Raw genomic sequence first — 19,850 nt, forward strand, 5'->3', positions numbered from 1 at the left:
AAAGCCCTTATATGGAGATGTTTGGTTGGAAAGCCCTGATATGGAGGTGTTTTGGTGGAAAGCCCTTATATGGAGATGTTTGGTTGGAAAGCCCTGATATGGAGGTGTTTTGGTGGAAAGCCCTTATATGGAGATGTTTGGGTGGAAAGCCCTTATATGGAGATGGTTTGGGTGGAAAGCCCTTATATGGAGATGTTTGGTTGGAAAGCCCTGATATGGAGGTGTTTTGGTGGAAAGCCCTTATATGGAGATGTTTGGGTGGAAAGCCCTTATATGGAGATGGTTTGGGTGGAAAGCCCTTATATGGAGATGTTTGGGTGGAAAGCCCTTATATGGAGATGGTTTGGGTGGAAAGCCCTTATATGGAGATGGTTTGGGTGGAAAGCCCTTATATGGAGATGTTTGGGTGGAAAGCCCTTATATGGAGATGTTTGGGTGGAAAGCCCTTATATGGAGATGTTTGGGTGGAAAGCCCTTATATGGAGATGTTTGGTTGGAAAGCCCTTATATGGAGATGTTTGGGTGGAAAGCCCTTATATGGAGATGTTTGGGTGGAAAGCCCTTATATGGAGATGTTTGGGTGGAAAGCCCTTATATGGAGATGTTTGAAAACTGATTTTTTTTTTAAATGTGACGATGCAGTGTTTCCCTCTTGCATTTTGAATGCTAGATTCATAAGTAACTCTGATTGGCCATCATATTCACAAATTCAACATGTATCTGAGGGAAACACTGCATCGTCACATTTGAAAAATGTCAGTACCAAAGTCGGTTCTTTTGACAACACTAAATTAAATAGATGCAAATTGTTAATAATCAACTATGCCATAATGTTTTGAGTTCACTAATCTTACCTGTTTCATTCGTGTATGACTGACAAATAAGCATTACATTAAGTTTATGCTGTTTATGTTTAATTCAAATGGATGGAAATTTCATATGCAATGCAGATACATAAATCATGTAGAACATTTCAGGAAATTACTTTAGAATTTTGTTTTAAATGCAGTCCAGAATTTATGTCAGTTCAGAAGTAATAAATACAGATCATTTTGCTGGCATATTGATATCTAGATTTGAAAACACAAACTTCTTTTTTTAAATCCGTTAACTAGAAGCATTCATTTGATCTTTTAAACAGGATTTCAGGTTGCCCAATTTTCTTTCAAATAACCTGTGCACAGCGTCTACCGGAAGTGGCGTGTCTGTCAGGTATAATTTGATTAGGACTTGCAATTTTCCCAAGTGCTGTTGAGTTTTGTGTGCAGATGGACGCGGGCGGTCTATGGGTGGGCCGACTCATGCAGCGCCAAGAGCAGATGCAAAGAGGCATGAAGACTTAGAAATGTGTTTTGAAATGAATATGAAAAATAGAGGCAGAGAGCAAGAGAGGAAAGAGAGGGGTGTAAAAAGAAACTCTTGATGGTTCCTGTAACTGAGGGACGTCCTCTGGGAAGCCTGTTTTTAGACGGCGGAGAGCCGAACAGCACTTTGCAATTAACTAGAGTAACAGGATAAAGGGCTAAGAATGGGCATGAGGGGCGGCCGAGGCCTGACAAAGGGCAGAAAATGGTCCAGAGGGAGAAGCAGATGAAGGTGTGTGTGCGATAATGGAATTGCAGAACGGTCAATTTGATTTTAGTGTGCATCTCTGGCCCAGGGTTTGAAAGACCAGCGAGCTTCCCGGGATTTAATGGCTGCTCGTGATGGAGAGTCTAACCTTGCTAAAAAATAAAGTGGAAACCTGCCTAAGATAGTTTGCTGGCCTGTGCTGATGTGGCTTCTTTGGCTTCTTAGGGGTTTAAAGGATTCTTGATATTTAGGATGCACTGATATGAACATTTTGGTTGATAATTCTTAATATTTGAAACCAATATATTAGTCGCTAAATCTAAATCCGAATTATACGCTTATAATTTTGAAAGCCTGATTACAAAAACAAAAGTCTCTTCATTAAAGCCATGTCCCAAGCACACAAATATAATCTTCTCATTATAGTTTTATGACAGACTATATGACAGACTTGCACTGCACACGTTACACTGAACTGTGTTTTCCTTTTTGAAGTGATTCCGATCATATTTCAAGCAATTCAAAACCATAATGGTGAACAGTGCACATCAGAAGTGTCTCAGCTGAAGGGAATAATATATTGTTTATGATATCGGCTAAATCTTCTGATAATGATAACATTAAAAATAAACAGATACCGCACACACTCTATTACAGTTCATCAGAGTTGTTTTATGGATATAAAGTTTACCAACTACCCGAAAAAGTCATAAGGTCTGTATATATTTGTTCACTGTAAGTCGTAAGGAATGTTTTGAGTAATTCGCTGTGTATGCTGACGATAATGCAAGGAAGAGAGAGTTTATGGATAAGGCTTTAATGCGTACTTCTTGTACTGCGTTTTATTCAGCTCTTACTCTGGAGTGAAACCGACACTTCATATTTTGTGTGAAGTACAATAAACTTCACAAAACTCATCAGTAAAGCTACAACAGGCTTTTACTAATAGTGGATAAAAGCAATATGACAACATACATTATAACCGTAATTAGACTAAACCTGTCCTATCTCCTTATTCTCTGGCTCTGTGGACATTATTGTACAAGTCCCGTTCAAACTAAACACCATTAGTTTCTGACATGTTCTGTTTTGCTGTCGCATTAACTCTTGAAGCTCCGCCCTCTTCTAGAAAGGGGAGGATCAGCTCATTTGCATTTAAAGGGACACACACAAAAACTGCACGTTTTTGCTCACCCCCAAAAAGTGTTATTTTAACATGCTATAAAAATGATCTGTGGGCTATTTTGAGCTAAAACTTCAACATTCACACTCTGGGGACACCAGAGACTTATTTTACATCATATAAAAGGGGCATCTGATGTCCCCTTTAAGCTGAATTATGACTCTTTTATCTTCTGTAGAGCTGCTTTAGAGCAGAATTTGATTTGGACTCATATTTGATTAAGGTTGCAATGATATTATGATGTTATTTTCCTGTTTATGTTGCTTTGAAGTAATCTGTATAAAGTGCTATATAAATAAAGGTGCGGGTTTAGGCGCTTGTCAGCTGAATTTCACTCCGTAAGAAAAAAAGCGGTACAAAAATGGAAAAAGAACTGGTCGCTAGCCGGACACAACACAAAGCAATGCATAATTCAAAATGCAGGTGAACGCTTGAATAAAAAAATCAATATGGTAAATTCCTTCATATTAACACAATATTTTACACCCTGTTTGCAAGCTAAGGCCACCAAACCAGCAAGTCAGTTATTTTCGCCATGCTACTGGTTAGTCTTGTAGGTTAGATCCAGTTCACAATCGGGTTATTGGCTTTTGGTTTCATGTTCATCTTTCTTTAGTGTGTATTGTTGCTGTTCTCTATATCAGTGTCAGTGTTTCTGAAATGCCTTCATTGTAGTCTTGAGTTTTCTTCCAGGAACAGACACGTCATGATATTCCTCATTTAAATAATTCATATGTAGAATAAAGGGGCGGGGCCTGGTTGAGTGAGTTAGTAGTGTGTTGAAACTGGCAGTTATGGTAAGGGGCGGGACATTTACAAAATACGCTGGAAGTGCTTGACCAATCTCAACACACTGTTCCAGCTGACCAATCAGAGCACTATGTGCTTTTCAGAAGGAGGGGCTTCATAGAGACAGGAACTAAACAGAGCGTTACTGACAGACTGGGGCCCTGTTCTAAATGGCATATACTTCATATGTACTTTTAATCTTGTGGACTTAAAATGTCTGCCGTGTGCCGTTAAGTCCACGAGATTGTAGGGTGTCTCATTTGTCATTTTAGGTCTCATTTTAGGCCCCCTTTGTGATCGATGTGCACCCTTGATGCGCACTGATGCGGGCTCCACAGCGGACAGTCAAAGCGGTGTTACTTCGCGAAAGTGCGGATTCGTAGGAAAACTGCAAGGGTTTAGGGTGCTTTTTGGGGCAGGGCCTGGGAAGAGAGGAGCAACTGTATGTAAAAAAACAATTGTATGACTTTTATTTAAAAAATAGCATGAGTCACATGGACCACTTTTATGAGGCTGTTTTGTCCTTTTTGTCGTTTTTTCATTGTTATTGCGTTCTCTTTTTTGTTTCATGGAAGAAAGGAACTCCTACCGACATGAGGGTTGAAATTTCAGTGTGTAACTTCTCATTAACAAACTTCATTAATGGTCTGAAGGCGCGGAGACAATGTGATGAAGTCACCGTCTCTGCAGCGACAAAGAAATGGCAAGAATGAAGGAGGAAAACGAGGCGGTGAGAAAGAAGCCATGAGTCTGAGAGCGATCTGGGTGACGGATCTTCAGCGCTGTCTTTTGAGCCTGTCAGAGACTGACTAAAGATCTGGCTTTGTGTGACACATCGCTACAAAATCTCCATCAGACGGTTCCTGTCGGTCTTTATCTCTGGCCCAGGGGGTCTCTCGCTCTCTTCTTCGCCTTGTCCTGTCTGTGTGTTCGGTCTGTCTGTCTCTCTCTCTCTCTCTGGGGGTCTGAACTGTGAAGGGATGAGGGAGCTGGTTGAACTTGCGCACTCGGATAAGCCGAGGAATTAGCAGCAGAAGATCAGGCTGTGATGAGTTCGGGAGTGGATGAGAGAAGCACCGAGGTCTGATTATGTGAGCCAGTTGCAGTACTTTTACATTTACATTTATGCATTTGGCAGACACTTTTATCTGAAGCTACTCAAGGTATACATTTTTTATCCCTTTTCCTTGGAATCAAACCTAGTGTTACTATTTTCTTCAGTGAATTAATGTTTTAAAGGCGGTGCTTCTTTTTTTTTTTATAGCCACTCTGGTTTACATTAATTCTGGCTCACTTTGAACTTACTGTGACCTACCAGTTATTTTTCTTTTTATATGCTGTTTAACCCTATAAAGGCTGCCGTATCATATCTGATATATTGAATAATCATGATCAAAACTTACCTGGAAAAGCTGTCATCTGACTTATGATTTGTGACTTGACTTGAATTAGCAAGTAAAAAGCACTTTAGTATATTTGTAAAAACATCCCTCTATCATTGAAAACTTTACTGATTTTTAACTGAAGTAAACATAAGAATAACTTTAATATTGTCAGTCATTTTTAAAGATGAACACTTACTGGACTGAAGCTACTCAGGTTTACTTGATTATAAATACATCATTTTGTGGAGAATAAAGAATACAATAAATAATAATAATCAATAATACATTTTATTAAAATAAACCACACACACATATGTGTGTGTGTGTGTGTGTGTGTGTGTGTGTGTGTGTGTGTGTGTGTGTGTGTGTGTGTGTGTGTGTGCGTGCGTGCGTGCGTGCGTGCGTGCGTGCGTGCGTGCGTGCGTGCGTGCGTGCGTGCGTGCGTGCGTGTGTGTGTGTGATATAATGTAATAATTTATAATAATTTTTACATTATTACATAAATAATAATGTAATGCTGTTCTTTTGAACTTTCTATTCATTAAAGAATCCTGAAATATTTGTATTATTGTTTCCACAAAATATTTAGCAGCACAACTGTTTCCAACTCTGATAATAATCATAAATGTGAATCATCATATTATAATGATTAGTGAAGGATCATGTGACACTGAAGACTGGAGGAATGATGATAAATTCAGCTTTAATCACAGGAATAAATTACACTTTACTATATATACACATAGAAAACAGCTGATTTAAATTGTGATAACATTTCACAATTGATACTGTATTTTTGACCAAATAAAAGCAGCCTTGGTGAGCAGAAGAGACTTTTTTCTAAAACAAAATCCTAATGATTCCAAACTTGTAGTGTACTTTTTTGTGTGAATGTTTTACAGAAATGTAGGTAGAGAGGATATTTTCCAATGAGTCTATATTGCAGTGGACGCAATAAACTGATCTTCAACACATCAAGCATCAGCCGTTTCATCCTCAGCTCTCACTAGCAGTTATTAACATCATCCACTTACACTACAGCACAGCACAGGGCGACACGAACACGGCCGTCAACGTCGAGCAGATTTGGGTTTGAGGGAGGCACATCGGACTTAAGAATTGATTAAACGCTCGCAGGCGGCCCTCAGGCTCGTAATATCAGAGTTTAATTGGAGCTGTCAGATGGCAAGTTAATCCGACCTCGTGTAAATCTGTGGAGATATTTCCGATGAAGGACCAACTGATGTATGACAGAATGGTCACATTAGCTCCTCTGCCTCGAGCCAACACCAAAATAAATCACAACATCGTCTGTTGTTCATTTATTTTTAAATCCACTCTAACCGCATGGTGCATGCTTGAGGAACTTCTGCGCTCTTGACACTTCTGAAAGCATGCTTAAGTCTCAAGGAACTGTCATTTAGATGCATGAAAATAGAGAATTTAAAAGTAAAAAGGGCCAATAATGAAACCGGATCTCCACTAAAGAAGAGAACCCTGATGGTATATTCCTTTTAAAATGTCAGAATTTCCAACTTCCTACCTGCAACTTATCCACAAATATATCTTATCAGGATGTGTTTTATCGTTTATCCTCAAGAATGTGTGCGCCAGGATCATTGTTGACAGTTGGGGTTTAAATGACATTTAACATGCAGTAATATTATCAGTTTGACTGCACTGACACTATTGGATGAGAATTGAGCAGGATGATGACATCACTGTAAAAAACGTTCCCCTAATTTAAAGTAAATTCTTAAGTTCAGTTGCTTAAATCACAAATAGTGATATTTTAGTATTATTTATAGTATTTATTAATATTTAAACTTCAAAACAAGAACTAACTAATAATATAGAGTTAATAATTCTAAATGATCCATTCTGAGAAAGATACACATCTGTAGTGTTCAGAATACACTATTGGGACGCCTTAATCCGTAGGGTTTAATCTGGAGTTGGCCCACCCTTTGCAGCTCTAACAGCTTCAGCTCTTCTGGGAAGGCTTTCCTCAAGGTTTAGGAGTGTGTTTATGGGGATTTTTGCCCATTCTTCTAGAAGCGCGCTTGTGAGGTCAGGCACTGATGTTGGACGAGAAGGCCTGGCTCTCAGTCTCCGCTCTAATTCATCCCAAAGCTGTTCTATCGGGTTGAGCTCAGGACTCTGTGCAGGCCAGTCCAGTTCCTCCACACCAAACTCACTCATCCATGTCTTTATGGACAGACGCTTTGTGCACTGGAGTCATGTTGGGACAAGAAATGGCTGTCCACAAACTGTTCCCAGAAAGTTGGGAGCATGAAATTGTCCAAAATGTCTTGATATGCTGAAACATTAAGAGTTCATTTCACTGGAACTAAGGGGCCAAGCCCAACAACTAAAAAAAAAAACCCAATCCATACCCCCCCCTCCACCAAACTTTACACTTGGCACAATGACAGGCAAGTACTGTTTTCCTGGCAACTGCCAAACCCAGACTCATCCATCGGATTGTCAGACAGAGAAGCGTGATTGGTCGCTCCAGAGAACACGTCTTCACTGCTCTAGAGTCCAGTGGCGGCTGGTTTACTCCACTGCATCCCACACTCTGCATTGCACTTGGTGATGTAAGGTTTGGATGAGCTGCTCGGCCATGAAAACCCATTCCATGAAGCTCTCTACACTGTTCTTGAGCCCATCTGAAGGCCACAGAAGTTTGGAGGTCTGTAGCTATTGACTCTACAGTAAGTTGGTGACTTCTGTGCACTGTGACCCTCAGCATGCGCTGACCCTGCTCTGTGATTTTACGTGGCCTACCACTTCGTGGCTGAGTTGCTGGTGTTCCCAGTCACTTCCTCTTTGTTATAATCCCACTAACAGTTGAGCGTGGAATATTTAGTAGTGAGGAAATGTCAGGAATGGACTTATTGCACAGGTGTCAGCCTATCACGGCCCCACGCTTGAGTTCACTGAGCTCCTGAGAGCGACCCATTCTTTCACTAATGTGTGTAGAAGCGTCTGCAGGCCTGGAGCTTGATTTATACACCTGTGGCCATGAAGTGATTGAACACCTGAACTCAGTGATTAGGAGGGGTGTCCCAATACTTTTGCCAATATAGTATATGTAAGTATAATCAAAGTTACTTAGTATGTAATTATTTAACTATTTGTATTAATTATATATTGTGAATAGCTTCATCTACATAAAAAAGTAAAATTAACACTGCTGCCCTTTCTAAATCATTTTGATGTGATTTAAAGAGATGGAAAAACATGTCATGACTTATCGATCTGCTTTATAGTTTTTATAATTGAGATGATTATCAAGTTGAATTAAGATGCTTCATAATTTAACTTTGCATTATTATTGATACTATTATGAACTGAACACTATACCTTCTGTAGAGCTGCTTTATTTGAACTCACTTCATAATTCATTTTTCAGCATTCACACATTCATTAAACTGTGTTGAATCAACAAACTGAGATGATGAATAATGACACAATTGTCTCTTTAAATCGGTATGCTTTATTTAAAATGTTGCCATATTAATACTGCTGTTTTCTTGTTTACTTACCAATTAAACGTCATTATTATTATTTTTTTCCTCGTATGAGTGCAATATGACACCTGCAAATTTTAATGGAACCAGAGCAATTTGATGTTGTTCTTCTTTATATTCAAGCACTGTATTTACAGGATATAAGCTGAAAAAATAATAATTTACAGGAATCACAGTCATGTGAAACAATGTGTGAGTGCTGATTCTCTGGCTCTTCAGACAGAAAACAAGACATGCAGGGGAGTTTAAACGGGTTTGATGTGTCGTTTAAAGACTCAAAGAGAAAAACAGAAGTGTAAACAAGAAGAAGAAAAAACATTCAAACATCAGATATTTTATTCATAACTGCACAATTATAGCACCAAAAAACATGCCTTTATTTGTTTTATAATATGGCTTGAGCATGCAAATAAAATTAGTTGGATGAATAAACACTTCTCATTGCACGGCTGATCCACAGTCCTGTTCAGATCCTATAGTAAATAAATTCAATTTTTGTAGAACTGGACTTTATCAAGCATCCACTAATATCACACATTTCAGACTGATGAGAGGAATTAGCCTGATATTTCACAGCCTCTGCTTTGAGATTGAAATAAATCATGCATTATTTATTACCATTTCTTTCTTGTTTGTTTTCATTTTTCCCCTCAAAGTTCTTCAAAAGTTACTTCAAAAGTTCATTTTCTGATGGTAGATGAGACACAACATCACTGTGAAGTTCATGGCTATGTTCAGAATAGCTTACTGTAGCTCCGTCCATTACCCAGCATGCTTTGCAGAGCCAGACGAGATAACTTGGCCAGTCAGAAAGAGTAGGCAAGATGGGTTTGAGTGCTCTAATAGTAGTACTGTACTTTATATATATATATATATATATATATATATATATATATATATATATATATATATATATATATATATTCATCTTTATATGAATATCTATAATTTCCCGGATTTTCCTATATATGCAAAAGATCATACGGCATTGAATGCTGCAATGCAATCCGCGCAGTTTGACCTTCTGTTTTCAGTGTGACAAATGAGCTGTAACTTTTTAAATATCTTTATTAACTCAATATTACATTTGTCAGCTAAAAAGGCTATTTTACACAAAACTAAATTAAAAATGCATAAAACACAGAGGCACTATAGGAATTATATAGAGCTAGATGAAAGTCAGAGAATCACTTTGCTTTTTACGAGAGAGACGTTTCTCATCAAAACAGTTTGAGGTCTATATGCAAATAAAGTTTAAAGATTGCATGCTCATAAATCTAACACTTGTTAATTCAGCTCATGTGGTTAATGCGTTTGCCTCATTAAATTTTTAATAGATGGATCTGCAAAATATTAATCGGGTGAATCACTGATTGAATAAATGAAAGAGTCTTTTGGCCACACCCACTCTCAGCAAAACCCCGCCTCCAAAGGCATTTCAGCCAATCCTGAGCCTACAAACATTATCCACATTTCTGTCAAGTAGCAGCATATTATAGTAGTTATATCTGGAGGGGATACTTGTTTTTAATGACCCTGCAAGTTTGATTAAAATAAGAGGAACATTTTTTTATTTGTTTAAAGGTGTGGTAGATTGTGATTGAACATTTTTAAGTTTACCTCTGGGATGTTGCTGATTGAGCATAAACAACATCTGGAAAGTTACTAATCTCAAATTACAAAAGCAAAGGTAGACATTTACTTTTACAGAAATCAATTTTTAACCGGCTGGTAGGGACTACAATGAGCTTCTTCACGGGATAGTGACATCATAAACTCTAAAATTTACATAAGCCCCGCCCCCGGGAACATTGAGAAGAGGAAGAGCTGCTGTAGTCGAGCACATTTGGGAGTTGCTCGAGCTGTTGTCCATCTGTCACATTTATTGATACAGTACAAAAACAAACGCAATAGCACGTCATAAAGCAAGATGACAACATCAGAGTTTCCGCTAGAAAAAAATGGTGCCGGTCAAAGTGACCGGCAGAGGTTTCGTTTTCCGGACATTTTGATGATATGCCGGTCAAAAACTCCTGAAAGCAGTTCATGTAACTTTAAAAAAATGACATAATCAGACTGTATATGCAACATGTTTATTAGCCTAACTTTCAAATAGACGGAAAAAAAAACATGAACGTCCGATTGGCGTCAATCAACCAATTTTTTTAACTCATATGCGTAATTTGCGGGTGGGACAGGTGGGACATGTCCCCACCACTTTTTTTAAAACATCTTGCTTCACGGATTAACCTAACTAATACAAAACATCTCTGGTTAACTAGAAGAGTATCATTTCATTCGTTTGTTAAATAAGAGGCGATCTGGCGCTCGTTGCCGCTGTTATCAGTGACGCAGATTTCTCTCGCGGCTCATGCAGTCTCCACACAGACGAGCGCTTTAATCTAACGCTTAACGCCGTTGCAGAGACTTTCTATTTGTTCCAGTCAGATCACGAAACAAAATGCACAAAAACTGTTCCTGCTCTTGATGTACAACCACTGATGGTATTCTGTTTTGATGAGAGAGAAAATAGGCTACGAGGGCAGATTAGAAACGAGAACTTCTAACAAGTTTAACAGACTAGACCAGTGATTAAGCAAAGTGTGCAAATCTATTTGCCTTTATTCACGTAAAAAAACTTGGCACAACACTATTGTAAACTCAGTATGTCTCATTTAGTTGGTAACATTTAAATTGGCCACCGTGTGAAATGACAAAATCATATAATAGAATATAACAGTATACTGATAACTGTAAGCAAGCACTACAAGATGTTTTTGAATGCATTAGAGAAAACGACAAAATTACTTATTCACAAATTTCCGAGTGTGAATAAGTGCTGTTTAAAATGTGCTTGCACCCGATCATATTCAGAAGAAGGTAAAAAAAAAAAAAAATCCCTTAAACTTTAACATCCCGCTCATGCCCATCGCCGTGATCATCTGTATCCAGCTGGTTGTTTTGTACCGTGTGAGTTCTGAACACTGCACTATGTGCTTAAATCTTTTCTTTTCTACACATATTAGGCTACATATTCCTCATGTCTGTGAGGCAAGCCTGCTGAGTTTCAGTTTATTTGAGACGCGCTCCAGTTCATGAGGAAAGCGATGGCTTCCGCGACCTAGTCTACTTATTTATTTCTTATTTATTAAATACATGCAATTAACCGAAGAACCCTTTATTAAAATTAAGAGACAATTTGTACAAAACGAAAGAAAGGCTTTTTACAAAACAAAACTTAATATTAAACTAAATATAACCACCAAAATCATTTCTGACCCACTTGCATCTTTGCACTTATAGCCTATCATAATCAGATGAAATCTAAAAATAATATTATAATATTTTAACATAAATATGAAGAAAAAAAACAATGTTTAATGGCTACAGCAAGTAGCCATAGTAAGCTACAGATTTATGTCATGTCTGAGCTGGATTTGAACGAACATCATTTTACCGGCAGGTTCATGAGCGAGCGCCTGCGGACTATTGAGCTGATCACACCGGCTCCACTCCGCTAATTAGTCATTACAGGCTCGTTCTCGATGCACGGGCAGGGCCGGTCTCCCGGGTGCATGGGCTCCGGTAGGGTTGGGCTTTATTTTTTTGAGCCGATCTACGCTCTAGTTCTGGCGAAAAATGTAGTGCTGTGCCGGCCCGTTGTCATAAATTGTTCTCGTGATGGAGCGGTAGTGGAGCGCTCTCGGAGCGAGTAAAAAACACAACGCTCCGACTTTTAAAAAAATCGCTCCTCACTCCATTCAAAATCTCGCCACTCCGCTCACATACTCTGCTTCGCAGGCTGTGGAGAATTGCAATCCTCCATAGCGCTGTCATGACAGCGAGGGCATCACGTCGCAGGCTTACGGTATCGATAAGAGGCAGTTTTAATCTGACAATTTGACCGAAAAGATTTCATTTTGTCGGACATTTAATTTTTTTCCCGGCCAATGTCCGGTAATTACCGGACAACAGAAACCCTGGACAACATCAGTTATAACCGTAATTAAACTAAACTATCCCTGTTCTCTCTTCATCAGCAGATATTATAACCGTAATTAAACTAAACTATCCCTGTTCTTTCTTCATCAGCAGATATTATAACCGTAATTAAACTAAACTATCCCTGTTCTCTCTTCATCAGCAGATATTATAACCGTAATTAAACTAAACTATCCCTGTTCTCTCTTCATCAGCAGATATTCTCTGCTCATCTCACAGCAGTTCCCACATCAACGGTTTAGAGATTATCATGACAGAATATGCTAATCAATGACTGAAGATCGTTAACTCATAAAATCCTTGAATAACCATTTAGAAGCATCCTGTCTTATTCTACACTTTGTCTTTTCTTCTTAAATCTCTCCATTATTTTCAACTCCGGTTTGAACATAAAAGTCTGTTTCTGATATTTTCAGTTTGTGTCTGTGTGAGGTAATCGGAGCTGCTAACATGAGCCATTGAAGCTCCGCCCTCCTCTAGGAAGGGGGAGAGGAGTAGCAGCTCATTTGCATTTAAAGGGACACACACAAAAATGGTGGGGTTTTGCTCACCCTAAATAAGTGACAAATTTACATGCTATAAAAAAATTATCTGAGGGGTATTTGGAGCTAAAACTTCACATACACATTCTGGGGGCATCAGAGACATATTTGACATCTTGTAAAAAGGGGCATTATAGGACACCTTTAAAATAATTACATTTATGAGGAAAGAACAAAACACTAAACTAGGTTAAGGTACTTAGTACTAAGGTTTTATTTACTATGCAAAACATTTTTTTTATTTTATTTCATTGCGTTATTATCACAAATACAACAATTGACTTCAAGCACAACTACGCAATATGATTACAAAATATGAATAACATGGGTGAAGATTTCAATATTCCTATAGCTCAGGCATCAATTTCGGCCACTACTGTGTGCTATTTTATTAAAATGAACGAATGAAATCTGCCATCCAGAACTTGTTTTTACCCACAATTGTTTTCATGGTTTAGTGGTTTTGCATTTTATTTTGTGATTAACTAGAATATCAAACCATGGAGCTTCCAGTCTGACTTTCTGCAGTGATAACAACCGCAACGAACACTCAGCAAAACATTAAAATAACATATTGAAGTGCATTATTCAATAAAACTCCATGCTTGAAAATTGGACACGCTTTCTGTATATTAGATCCGTCCCTGCCGGGAGCTATGTTATGAAGTAATGTGGACAAAATCCCCAGTGATGCACACTATTACACACAATCCATTATCTGTTCTTTGAAACTGGCCGTTTGCAAATGCTAGTTTTTTTGTGTTTCATTAACAGTCCCGTCATGCAATGACATCATCACCCGCGGGCACAGACGCTCGGATTCCTGTGCAAATCCGCGGCCAGGCTGCGAGACATCGATACGTCTCTTGTCCGAGAGATGAGGCGGTAGGAATTGTGATCTCCCAATTGCCCAGCCACACTAAGCCAGGTTCTGAGAGCAGATTAAATGGCCCTCCATCGATCGCTGCCCTTTAATACGCCTTCGCCTCAAAAGCAAAACCCCAAAATATGCCATGGCGTGGCCTCTCGACGGCTGTCTTATGAGGGCCACTTGGCTGAACGGGTGTGTGAAGCTCATCTGAGAAAGTCTGCTTCAGCTAATGCAGTCATTGAGGGATGCTCGCGCCTGTGTAAGCGAGCCGCACTCGCAACGCCAAGTGTTTCGTCTCATCCGAGCAAAACAAAACCGGCAGAAGGCAGAAGCAAACAACAACAACACAAGTACATCGTGTGGAAGGCAGCCAGCAAGCTCTCTGCGCTCAGAAAGGGTTCTGGAGTGGCAGCGCTTGTGTTTGAAGTTTTATGGAGAGAATTATGGTGAAGATCAACGTTGAACGCTCAGGGTTCAAATTAATATAAGCTTCGAGAGCTTTATTCTGCTCTGGATGGCAAAATAACACACTACTCACGTGGAATGAAAATTAAGCACATGTTTTGAGTACATACATGGTACTTCTGTTTCTATAAAGTATGTATGAACATTTCAGTATTGCACACAATTGCATTTAAATGCAATACATGAAAGAATTTAAGAACGGCAGGATGTGACATTATCATGCTGCATGTTTAATTCTGGATATCATCTTTTTATTTTGCATTTTTAATGCACTTTTAAAAATATTATAACCTAGCAGTATGTATAATAAATGAAGCAAAAAGTGTTGGAAATCACAGTACTCTAGTTTTGGTTCATATTCCTCACATTAGAAATGTAAGGTCAATTTTAGCACATTGCATTGTGGGATAAAGTATTGCACAACACACATTGGGCTCTTTTTTTTTACAGCATATTTTGAAGAAAAAAAACTGCTTGTTCTGATACTCTATGCATACTGAAAATGTGCTTAGTATTCACATAATGCACCCTATGTACTGCAGAAAAAGTAAGAGTAGTATGATAGTATGCTCTTCTGCGGTTGAAAATCATGTCTAATGTCACTTCCGGTTCCTGGTCAAGGGAAGAGCATTGCATCGTGGGATGCAGTATTGAGCACTGCTTTTTACTGCACATCATTTCATGCATACAGACCATTTGTTTAAATATGCTCAGTATGCACCCTGCACTGCCGAAATCATAAAAAGAATTGTACAATAAAATAATGTCTGATATAACTTCTGGTTAATTCATCATATAGGATATGAAAGGTCAAGCCCAGTGCATTGCTTTGTGGGATCTAGTATTGCAAGCATTGAGCTCCTTTTTTTGTTTGTTACTGCACATGGCACATCCTGGTAGCTTCATTTATAGTGAAAACGTGCTTAATATGCACAGTACGTCTCCTATTTAAAGCTGCATTTTATAGTGTTTCCTATTAGTCGCCATCTCTGTTCGAAATTTGCAATTGCAGTTATTCGCGGAATAATCAACCTTACGTGAGTAGTGCCTCGGCTCAGCACAGCGCGGAGGAATCCATTGTTTTGAGGAGTGTGTGTGGCGGTCGTTAACTGAGCTGGTGTGTGGATACTGTCATTCACAATCACAGATGCTACTTTTTGTAAGCATGACAGACATAAGAATGTCATCTGAACAAGTAAGTAGCTAACATCCACTTTTTTCTGAGTTCTGACCAACTAAGGGGGGAAAAGCATTGCAATAAATCGCGATGATTAATCTAACGATAGATATCATCAAACCATCAAACCGTGAAAATGATACAGCAGCGTTGTGTGACTACATGTAATGTGTATTAGGGCTACCTGTAGTTCAGTTTTTATTTCTGTGCAGTCTAATTTCTAATCGTCATATACCAACACATTAATGTGGAGTAGAGGTGAACTAGCCTACTCTGCTCCCTCTCATAGCTAGCACAAAATAATTGATATTTACTAGAATGCACATAGCAAAATGAGAGACACAACAAAGAAAACTTAACTGCATGAATTAAGTGAACAAGTGTGCTACTGTTACATAGCCTAAGTGAACCATTGAAATGTCTTAGGCCTAATTGTCCAGTTGGGAAAAAAAACCTTCAAAACACAGTTTTATCCTTGTTTTCACATTGGCCCGGTTGAAGTCTCTTTTTTTCTGTAGCCCCTCCGAAAGTCTTAAGCATTTTACGACGGATGAATCACAGTTGTCACTGGTGATTGTAGTTGGACCCTTTTAGGATCTGCGATCAAACGGATAAGTTTAGTTATATCAAGTGCTATGAGAAAAGGCTTTAAACCTCCACCTCCACATCCTCACACATACTATATAGATATAGCATACTAACCGGGAAACCTAATTTGTACAGATGTGAAATAATGACGCAACGATATACTCAAATTTCCTGCGGAAATCCAACATTAATATAAGCTTACCATTGTAAATTGTGCTAAGGTAAGGATAGTTTTGAACACTGGCTGGGTATGTACTTGCTAAAAAATAGATTTTGGATAATTTTTAACCCTCAAGAGTTACAGACTGCAGCTTTAAAGCAGAAAAAGTAAGAGACGTATGATGGTATACTGTCCTGCGGCTAAAAATCGTGCCTCATGTCACTTCCGCCGCTTCTTTCAGTATATTTGAAATGAAAGGTCAAGTGAAGAGCATTGCATTGTGGGATGCAGGCAATGAGCAGTTTTTTTTTTTTTTTTTTTTTTTACAGCACATGATTTCATGCATATAGGAAAGTTGCTTAGTATGCACTACAGAAGTCGTAAGAATTGTAAGAAAACATCATCAAAATCAAAACTGGTAATGGAAGGTCAAGTGAAGAGCTTTGCATTGTGGGATGCAGTATTGCACAGATCATGCTCTGAACTGTTGTGCAGGAATAGTTAAAGCGGTATAGTGTGCTATTCTGAAGTCTCTTTGGTTTTTTTTAATTCTCTTGCATGTTCTTTTCTCGCTGTGTCTTACCGCAGCCTGACAGCGTCCCGCTGCTGCATGCTCCTCACCCCTCCCTTCAGCCCTGGAGCGCTCTCTCTCTCTCTCTCTCTCTCTCTCTCTCTCTCTCTCTCTCTCTCTCTCTCTCTCTCTCTCTCTCTCTCTCTCTCTCTCTCTCTCTCTCTCTTTCTCTCTCTCTCTCTCTCCTAAGCAGGTGTTGGTTGGTTTCTCGTCCCTGAGGTAACACAGGTTTTGTTCTTAGTGCCAGTGCTGAATTATACTGACAGAGCAGACTCCTGGGTTGCAGCCCGCCTAACCTCGGCCTCCGGCCCTCTCGCGTCCCCGTCTCTCCTCCTTAAGGAGCGCTCCTCAGCGGCTCCGTGGGCTGTGCCAGATGCCCAGAGCAGGCCGCCTCCGCCCACGCTCTCTCCCCCCGTCTGTGACATGGCATTGCACAGACACACACGGTGCATTCAGAATGAGCGTGCCATGCTCTGCATCAGTGTCAGGAAAATAATTCTGAACGAACGTTTCATTTATCAATGTCAGAGAGAAGATGCTAGCAGAAGACCCACTGGGACGTGTATAATCTGCCTCAGGAAGTGATGTAATGACCAAGAGGTGTGGAAAATGTTGCAACTGTTTATATTTTTATTTTTATTACAAGCGTTTATAAATGATTTGCAAAATAATTTGTTTTGTACAGTTTTTTTAATGTTATTATTTATTTTAAGATGATGAAGAATAGTGATGAAGTAATAACATTAATGAGTTTGTTTATGAGGCTGCATTCTTCATAATACTTCACAATAGATTTAAAAAATCATAATAATAATTAAGTTAAATAACATTTTTAAATAAAATAAATGCACTCAGTCTGAATAGTTTTCATGTGATATTTTTACTATTTATTTATTTATTACTCCTTTTTTTCATAGCACATACTTTAGTAATCATCATAAGTGAGGTACCATTTGAAAGCTTACAAACTCAAACCCCAAACTGAAAATTGAATGTTGTGCTACCATGGAAACGGTACTCAAAATTCTTTTAGCAGGCTCCTCCCCTAATGGGCGGTGTCATGTTTCATATTAAATAATTTATTTGAACTACTTTATAATCAAAACCTTTTCTAATATTGATGCATATCGTCGAAAAGGTCTTTCTCTAAATGTTTTGTGCTAGAAGTGAAATTTGGATAGAAGTGTATGTTGCAGAAGAACGCATAAAAAAATGAAATGAAATGTGGATGACACCCGGTGGCTATTTATGGTACAGCGCCTAAACAAAATCTCATGGGTACTTTAATTTTTGTGATATAAACTTCAAATTTGGAATACAACTTGGTTAGACACATGGCTCTAATTATATAGTAATTTTAAAGTAATAATTATTTTTGTAAAAAATAAATAAAATAAATATATATATATATAATACAGTCCCTGACAAAAGTCTTGTCGCTTGTGTACAAATTGACCTAAAGTGCCGCTGAAATATATTTCTAATCAAGATTTTTTTACAAGAAATGGCTCATTTTAATCCCACCAGCTTTTGTGATAATGTTTCAGTGAAAAACTAAACTTTCAAAAAGTATTCTAATATTCACAGCTTGGTAAAGCCCATTGAGTCAATTTTTGCAAAGACATAAGTGTTGTCACCTTGTCATATGAGCTTCACCTGTGACTAATAATGGATCAATTAGGTCTCAAGTGTGTATAAAAAGAACCCCAGTACGCTAGACCTTCACATCAACTGCAACTAGACCTCTGCAAACATGCCTAAGATTCACCCTGAGACTAAAGTTTTGATTATCAAGAGGCTGAAGACCAGATCCACTGCTGATGTGGCAGACACCTTCAATGTTTCTCAGCGTCAAGTACAGAGGATAAAAAAAAGATTTGAAGAGACTGGAGACGTTTTTGACAAGCCCAGTTCAGACAGACCCCACAAGACAACTGCTCGAGAGGACCGTTTGTTGGCTCGAAAATCCAAGGCCAGCCCATTTTCCACTTCAGCAGAGCTCCACGAGACCTGGTCACCTGAAGTCCCTGTGTCAACCAGAACAGTTTTTGTCTCGAAATGGCCTCTATGGTCGAATCAGTGCCCAGAAGCCAGCACTAAACAAAAGACAATTGAAAAACCGTGTGGCATTTGCCAAGGCCCACAGCCTGCTAAAAGGATGGACGCTGGAAAAGTGGCAGAAGGTGGATTTTTCAGATGAATCTTCTGTTTACACCACAGATGAATTACACCACAGTCGCCGCAAATATTGCAGGAGACCTACTGGAGCCAAAATGGATCCGAGATTCACCCAGAAAACAGTGAAGTTTGGTGGCGGAAAAATCAAGGTGTGGGGTTACATCCAGTATGGGGGTGTGCGAGAGATCTGCAGGGTGGAAGGCAACATCAATAGTCTAAAATACCAAGAAATCTTAGCTACCTCTTATATTCCCAACCATAAAAGAGGCCAAATTCTGAAGCAGGACGGTGCTCCATCGCATACTTCCATCTCCACATCAAAGTTCCTCAAGGCGAAGAAGATCAAGATGCTCCAGGATTGGCCAGCCCAGTCACCAGACATGAACATCATTGAGCATATGTGGGGTAGGATGAAAGAGGACGCATGGAAGACGAAACCAAAGAATATTGATTAACTCTGGGAGGCATGCAAGACTGCTTTCTTAGCTATTCCTGATGACTTCATCAATAAATTGTATGAATCCTTGCCAAACCGCATGGATGCAGTCCTTCAAGCTCATGGAAGTCATACAAGATATTACATTTGGATCTCACAGCACCACAACTTAATTTGCTGACATATTTTTGTATTTGCAGTAAATTTGTTCAATTTCTGTATAGGCGACAAAACTTTTGTCTTGCCAAAATTTGATCTTTCTGTCTTGATTAAATGATAAATATTTTTTCTGTGAAAATTATTTATTTCAGTGCATTAAACATCATTTGGGAGGGTTTTAGCTTTTCATATGAGCTATTTCTAACACCAATTAATTAATTAAAAGTCAGGTTAAT

General features: G+C 38.8%; 1 protein-coding gene across 1 annotated transcript in view; it reads left to right on the plus strand.

Annotated features, from left to right (window-relative positions):
• The window catches only part of iglon5 (IgLON family member 5), a 342,705-nt gene that overhangs the window by 194,430 nt on the left and 128,425 nt on the right, over window positions 1–19,850 (plus strand). The window lies entirely within an intron of this gene.

Source organism: Pseudorasbora parva, chromosome 7, assembly GCF_024679245.1.
Source record: "Pseudorasbora parva isolate DD20220531a chromosome 7, ASM2467924v1, whole genome shotgun sequence".
NCBI classification, from domain to species: Eukaryota; Metazoa; Chordata; class Actinopteri; order Cypriniformes; family Gobionidae; genus Pseudorasbora; species Pseudorasbora parva.